Raw genomic sequence first — 8,521 nt, forward strand, 5'->3', positions numbered from 1 at the left:
GGGATTATAGGAATGTACTGTCAAGCCTGACTATATTTACAGGTATTAAAAGTATTTTTGCTAGATATAATTTTGCCATTTAGTCCATTTTTATACCCTCATTTTAGGTCACCCAGCCAGTCTCAGGAATGAGTGACAATGGGGTCTGTTGGCCAAGTCACTTCTGCCCCTCCCTGTGTTTTGGATTTGTCTTTTTCTCCCTTTTCTGATTTGTAATCTCTTTGTGACCTGGCACTGTAGCAGCTCACCAGCCAACTTGTACTTAGCTGGGGTGCCTAGGAGGCACTCCTTCCCCACCTCTGCCAGGGTGTATCTACAGCTTCTGTTGCCCTTTCATGGCTGTGCTCAGTAGCAATCTTGGTCTGATGGTTTTTTTTCAGAGCACCACACTAAGGCTTCTAGCCTGCCTCTGAGGTCAGGTGACCCAGATAAATGTGTCTGAGTTTTCCTCTACCTGTGATATACATCCAACACTCAGCAGCTATCACTAAGTCACATTATATTTCTCTTCAAGATTTGAGGAAAGAAAAGATCATGATGTTTTGGCATTGGGTGGGTGATGGGCGTTGAAAGGAACTTTCTTAATATACCATTAAGTCCTTTTGTTGGTAATATTGAAAATCTCCAAGAGGATGTATTAATTTAGGGAGAAGAGCACAGGAATAATGTGGTAATATTCAGTTTAGTCATTGTTGAATAGCTTCCACATGAGACATCGTTCTAGGCATCAGAGATAGAATTGTCATTCAAGAATTTGTCATTTGTCTTGATCTCTGGTCACTAGTTATCATTTTGTATGCTTACTTATACTTTTAGACTTAGTAACTAGATGCATATTTTAGGCGCTTGAGTGAATTCTATCATATTCTACTACAAATTCTATTACACGGCCATTGAATTCTTATTTTTTTAACAGTACATTATAATTATACATCATAGTGGAATCCATTGTTACATTCTCATACATGCGTATAACAATTTGGTCCATTTTATTCCCCAGTACTTCCTCTCCCTTCACCCTGGTCCCTCTCCACTACTCTGCTGGTCTCTCTTCTAATTTCATGAGACCGGTCCTCTTTTTTTCCTTTATTTTTTCTTTAGCTCCCAAGTGTGAGAGAACATATGACCCATGACTTTCTCAGTCTGGCTTCTTTCACTAAACATGATGTGCTCAGATTCCAGACATTTTCCTGCAAATGGCATAATTTTGTTCTTCTTTATAGTTGAGTATAACTACATTGTGTGTATGTATCACATTTTCTTGTTCAGTTCATCCATTGATGACCACCTAGACTGGTTCCATAGTTTTGACTATTGTGAACTATGCTGCTACAAACATGGATATGCATGATCACTATAGTATGTTGACTTTAGTTCTTTTGGATAAATGCTGAGGATTGGTATAACTGAAATGGCTATATTATTTTTACAGTCTCACTAGTTTTATTTTCATGGGCAGGTGGTAGATGAGGCTTTGAAGGTAGATGATTGTGACAGTCATCCTGAATTTTTACCACCACCAAGTGAGTATTTTTTCTTATATAAATTGTTGCTGAGTTGTCATAGTATTACCTAAACTTTATGCCCTAAAATTTGTACAAGCCTCATTTATATTTGCTCTTGTTCTCATTTTAATTTATAATGCTTCTGTATAAGTCAGCTTTCCATCACTATAATGAAATATTTGGCAAACGCTAGCTATGACGTAAAGAGAATTATATTATGGCTCATAGTTCTGGAGATGTGAAGATATGGTGCCTGTATTGGCTCAGTGCTGGTAAGGCAGTGGATTGCAATGGCAGGGAAAATGTGGTGGAGCAAACTGCTCATATCCTGAGCCAGGAAGCAGAGAGAGAAGACAAGACCAGGCTCCCACATTCCTCTTCAAAGGCATTTCTCCAGCGATTTAACGAACTTCCTTCAAGATTCTACAGCACTTCTTAATATTGCCACCCTAGCGACTAAGCCTTTGCACGTGGACTTTTGGGAAACACTCAGCATAAACATAGCAGTTTTTATTGTTAAGAAAACATTGAGTATTTGAAATCAATGCTCGGTCTTTTCATTACTTAATACATTTAATTTTGGAACTTCAATAAGAAGAATGGAAAGGAACACTTAAGCACATAGCATTTCTTGATCTGTCCTTAATCACTATTAGGCCACCTTTGTTTCTTGTTTTTGAAAGTTTTCATTATTATCTCCCTTTCCTTAATCTCAGGAGCCTTTATTTCTTTTTTTTGTTTGTTTTTTTTTACATTTTTTAAATCTCCCTCTGAAATTTTTAATACCATACGTACTGCTTGTCTGTTTACGTACAATATGTTCATCTGTGCTTTATATATAAAAAGAACTAGGCTTTTTCGTCTCCCAACAACTTAATTTTTTCACTGTATTTGGGGTAATACTCAACTTCTGTTGAGAATGGATGTCTGTTGTCAGGTGTGGTGGTGCACACCTGTAATCTCAGCATCTTGGAAGGCTGAGGAAGGAGGATTGCAAGTTCAAAGCCAGCCTAAGCAATTTAGCAAGGCAATCAACTTGGTGAGATGCTGTCTCTAAATTTAAAAAACTTTAAAAGGGTTGGGGATGTGGCTCACTGGTTAAGTACCCCTGAGTTCAGTCCCTGGCACCAAAAAAAAAAAAAAAGAATGGGTACTTTAGTCCTTTGGAACTACTGTAGCAAAAATACTATAAACTGGGTAGCTTTAAACAACAAACATTCAATTCTCACATTTCTGTAGGCTGGGAAATCCAATATTGTGGTGCCAGCAGTTTTGATATCTGGTGAGGCCTCTTTTCCTGGTTAATGGATGACCTTTTTTTGGATAATGGGAATTGAACCCAGGGACTTACTATTGAGCACGATCCCTTGCCTTTCTTATTTTTTATTTTGAGAAAGGGTCTTGCTAAGTTGCTGAGGCTGACATTGAACTTGGGATCCTCCTGCTTTAGTCTCCAGAGTTGCTAGGATTACAGGGTGTACTACTGTGCCCAACAGTAGATGGCTAACTTTTTGCTGTGTCCTCACATGATAGAAGGATGGGGGCATCTCTTGGGGCCTCTTCTTATAAGGGCACTAATTCCTGTACGAGGTCTTTACTTTATGACCTAATCACCTCCTCAAAGTTCTACCTCCTAAAACCATTGGGGATTAGATTTCCAACATAACAAATCTTGCGGCAACACATTCAGCCCATAAGAATGCTTTAGGCTAATTCCTGTTTAGTTTTAATTTTGAGGAAATCTTTCTCATGTGGATTACATGCTTCTCTGTTTTTTAAAACAAGAGTTTAAGGAAATAGACTTTTTTTTTAATGATTCTAAAGGTTGTTATACCCAATAGTTATTTATCTCAAGCTTTCATATAGAGTACCTTTCAGGGTTATTGAAGTGAATTGTTGGCCTCCAGTTAGTGATACCCTGTTGCTCTCTTTACTTTCTCTCATTTGTTTTCTTTTGAATGGCTTTGTTTCTATCCATTTTTATCTTTTACTACCTACATTCTGTCTTCTCTGGTGTCTAATTCCACATGTTGAACCCCTGAACATTTGCAGTTGGTTAGCAATTAGTGTGCTTACAGTGAGTGGGAACTTAGGTGTTTGTCTAACCTATTGTGATTCCAACACCATGTGAAACATCTTTGAGGATTAAGCTTTTTTTTTTTTTTAGAAAGGTAGTTTTTAATTCGTTAATATTTCTTAGGCCATTATTAGCAGACAATACATTTAACTAACTTATTTAAATACTATCTACTCATCAGTATCCATGTTCAGTAAAAGAACTTGAAATCCCAGGATTAGGGTTAAATAGTTTTGCCCAACCTCACAAGCAGAAATCACACTAAGACTCCTGTACCTTTCGTTTCTGAAGCTACTGAAGCCAGCTTGGGCTCCACCCTTCTTATTTCATTGATCTTGATCGGCTCTGTGCTGTCCCCACAAACCTAGCACATATTCTCTGTCCTTCCGCCATGCTCACTCTTTCATGTAGCTTTGAATGTGTCACTGCCCTGCTACACAGAGACTTGATTCCTGCCAGTGTGATAAAGGCTAGCCTGATGACTCATATGTATCTGAAGCAAAGGGTTTGCAAACACTCACCCCAGCCTGCCTTTGCAGTCATTTTCTAGCCTTCTATTTTGCTAGAGCTCTTAAGATTGTACAGGTTTACTTAGTATTTATAAATGAACTCTACTCTCGGGTTCCAACCAGTCTGTCCAAATCATTCATCTTAAGACCAAAGAAAGGCTGCATCCTCACCAACCCTTTCCCCAACCACTCTGCCTTAGGTGGGTGATTTCATCCTTCTGTAGTTAGGAGAGATGTTACTGGCTGTGGAATTAATGCGTCAATAATGGCATAGTCTTTTCTTATCTTCATTACTAAAATGATGTGTCCTTTCTTTCCATCTGATTGTAAAATCATTTCCATTTTACAGTTTAGATAGGTGAAGTGATGAGCTCATGGTTAAGCATCAAGGAAGTAGTAGAGCTGGAACTTGAGTTCAGGCATTCTGACATTAGAGCATGTGTTATTAAGCAGGATGCTGTACTGGTTGTACTTAGAGGAAGGTACAGTATTACTGTTTTATTATATTAATATCATTATTGAGATGGTACCTGAGTTTATGAATTGAATTATGAATTTAGTGTCATTTCTGGAGCCATATGGATGCTTTACCAATTCTAGAAAAACTAATAAATTTTGTCTCATATACCAGAACTTGCTTTTGTATGAAGCTTTTAAAAGTACAGGGGCCAACTTTTACAACTTAATAGTAAAAAGACAAATAATCGAATATACAAGTATATAATAGACATATCGGCAAAGGAAATATAGTGATAACCCATTAGTACAATATTGTTAACCATTAAGGAAATGCAAATAAAAACACAGTGAGATACTGGTTCACACTCTGAGGATATGCATAGATATTAAGTGTTGGCAAGGGTATGGAAATATTATAACATTCATACTTTGCTGGTTGTAATGTAAAATGGTGCAGCTGCTTTGGGAAAATAAGACTGGCAGTTCCTCAAATAGTTAAACATAGGGTTACCATGTGACACAGCAGTTCCACTCCTAGATTTGTACAAAAAAAGGAAAACATGTTCTCCCCAAAGCTTGTACATGAATGTTTATAGCAGCACAATTCATAATAGCCCCAAATGGGGAACAACCCAAGTATCCACTGATGAACAGATAAACAATAAGTACTGATATATGATACAACATGCATGAATCTTGCGAACACTGTACGAAATAAAAGAAGCCAGACACAAAGGTCACATGCTGTATGATTCTGTATATATGAAATATCCAGAATAGGCAAATCTGTATACAGAGACAGAAAATAGATTGTCTAGGTCTGGGCATTAGGGGAAAAAGATGAGGAACTGCTAATGGTATTGAGTTCCTTGTTGGACAATGAAAATGATCTAAATTTAGATTGGTGATGGTTGTACAACATTTTGGATATATTAAAAGCCACTGAACTGTATTCTTATGTAAGTTTTATTATATTTATATCAACAAAGCTGTTACAGAAAAATAAAGCACAGAGATTATTAGATTTTCCTCTCATTATACCATATTGGGATGGAGATATACAAGTTATTGACAACAAAAAACCAGTACTGAAAGCATGGTGTTAGTATCTTGGGGGCTTCTAATTCTCTAGAGTATTAACAAATACATGTGGCAGAGATAGATGAATTTGAGTGTTAGGATTTTAGATCAAGTTACATTGAGAAAGAGATGAATCATAGGATTTTCAGGCTTGCCCTAAGGCTTATTTTTATCTTAATTTTTCGATTTCTCTTAATTTTTTCCTTTTTTTTCCTGGTTTCTGGGCTGTGAACCCAGAAATATTTTACCACTGAGCCATTCCCAGCCCTTTTTGTAGATTATCTTGAGACAGGTTCTTGCTAAGTTGCTTAGGGCCTAAGATGATAAGACTAGCCTTGAACTTGTGATCCTCCTGCCCCAGCCTCCTAAATCACTGGGATTACAGGCATGCGCCATTACACCCAGCTTCCCTCTTGATTCTTAAAGGAGATTTCTAAAAACTATAAATTACAAAACCAGTTTTGATGATAACAGAGGACAAGATTTTGATTCTGACTGAAATTCTAAAAACAAGAATTTTGTTCATTTCTTTGTTTACATATCTTTGTATCAGCTTCCTTTTAAAAGGAAAATTTTTAAAAGTTGTATACATATAATTTGTCCTGGGTAAAAACATTCATTTCTATGCTAAAAATGTTTTGATGGCAAGAGGAATCACAAGCATTTTTTATTGACAAATCAGTTTTGTGATACTATCAGATTTGCTTATTTTGCTTTAGATGCTGTTAGAGAAATTTGTTGAAGAATGCAGGTTCCCTCCAGTGCCAGATGCTATTTGTTGCTATCAGAAGTGTCGTGGATATTCCAAAATCCAGATATACATAACTGATCCAGACTTTAAGGTAAAAAATGAAATATACAATGGAACATTAACTTGCAAATTCATGCCTTAAAAATGAATCCAGAATAAATTCTGTAATTGGAGGCACCCAAGTTGTCACCTTGCTTGCCCCTTACCCTGGACTTTTTTAGGTCATCTCACATGGGAAGCCAGGGACACTGAAATAAATGTTTGGGGCTGGTGTGGTGACCATAGATGACAGGCTAGCTAATTTTATTTCTTCCTCCAGCCATGTTTTATGTAACTGCTTCTTCCTTAGGAACATAGAAACAAAGTGAGATTGTTACCTCTAATTTGTTGGATTTCTAATGCCTTGTAAAAAATTGAGTCCAAGAATATAAAGGCCAGTGCAATCACTGAATTAAACCCAAAAACCTAATTTGTGCTTAATTAAGTGATTAACTTTTTGGTTTATTCAAGAAGATAACTGTCCTACTCTTAGATTAGTAGATCAGATGAAATGTTTGTTAAGATATTTGATATTCTGTAAAGGATAATGCAGATGTCAGCTGTGGAAATGAAGATTTTTGCCAAGTTCTGTATCTATAGAACTCAGCATTTTGTAATACAGAGTATTTTATCCCTCTTCAAGGAGATAGATTATGTAGTTATATCTGCCAAGTGAATGCAACAGTTCTTTTTATCTTAATATGTGTGCTATGAGGGAATGAGTAAGTGTATGTGCATAGACATCTTTAAAATGTGAATTAAAATGTTTTGAAATCCAAGGTTTTATACGAATCAGCTGTTGCCAGTATTGTAAAATAGAATTTCACATGAACTGCTGGAAGAAGTTTAAAACAACCACCTTTAATGATAATTGACAAGGTAAGCCACAATAAAGATTGTCTGGATTTTTAAAATATGTATATTGAATGTTTAAAAAAATTTAAAATGTCTTCAAGTGAATATAAATTCCTTCTTGAGGATTCTAAACTTCATTAGAAAGTTTTAAGTTATGATTTTAACAATAAAGTGGAAAATGTGTTTTTAAATTTTATACAAGTATGAAGGGAGTAACTGTAGAGGCCTTTAAAAATTATTTAACTAACTTTTGTATTGTGATGTTATAATCAGAAATAAAAATTTAATTTTTTCTTGTTTTAAAATACAGATCTTAAATTATGCACTGACAATTTAGCTCATCATAGATTGAAAGCGTTGATGTAGAATTAAGGTTCCAACATTTTAGTTTTTTACCAAAATTGGTTAAGGTAATTTGTCCTAAGAAATTAACTTAAATTTTATACTGCCATTTCTCAGGGGTTTATTCTTATTATCAATATAATGATTAGTTAATCCATTAGTTAGAATACTTTGGAAGAGGGCACAATTTTACAGTCTTATTTCTTTGTTACAATGTTTATTTCTGATATATATAATCTGTGGACTTAAAAAAAAGCCTTTTTTAATACTGTATAGCCCTATGCAAACCATTATCTCTAGTGGGAAAAATGTGATTATATTAGGTGTCTTTTAGCAGTTGGAATTATTTGTTTGGTAGAAACTAATTTTCACATAGATAGCTAGAGATATAACTGTAACCCTGGAGCCACTTCTACTGTCTTTTTACTTACATTGAGTTTTGTAAGCTATGTACTCTCCATTAGTTGTCTTAACCATTTCCAGAATTCTAAATACCTTCTATTAATTAGTCAGCTTTCACTATGATATGCTGAAATAATATACAACCTAAATATTATGACTAACAATGAGAGGGTCTTTTCTTGGTTATATTACTTGTCCTGAAGTTTTGTCGTTGTTGGCCAGGATTGAGCTGCAGCCGGGTCTATTCTCTGTGGCCATGTTCTTTATTTCCAAATCCAAGTTGTACTTTTTTTGGAACATGTTTCTTTAACAGAGGGAAAAGAACAATAGCCAGTTCACACTGTGTTTCCTAGAGTGCTCATTTAGACCTGGTGTATGCTATGGCAGTTTGACTTCCTTTACCACAAAGCAAGTCACAGGGACAGGTTTGCCCCATACATGTGGATACAGTCTTCCTATAAGAAGGCTCTGAAATAGCAGCAATCAGGCACTTTGGTTGCCT

This window comes from Ictidomys tridecemlineatus, unplaced genomic scaffold (genome assembly GCF_052094955.1).
Source record: "Ictidomys tridecemlineatus isolate mIctTri1 unplaced genomic scaffold, mIctTri1.hap1 Scaffold_87, whole genome shotgun sequence".
Lineage (NCBI taxonomy): Eukaryota > Metazoa > Chordata > Mammalia > Rodentia > Sciuridae > Ictidomys > Ictidomys tridecemlineatus.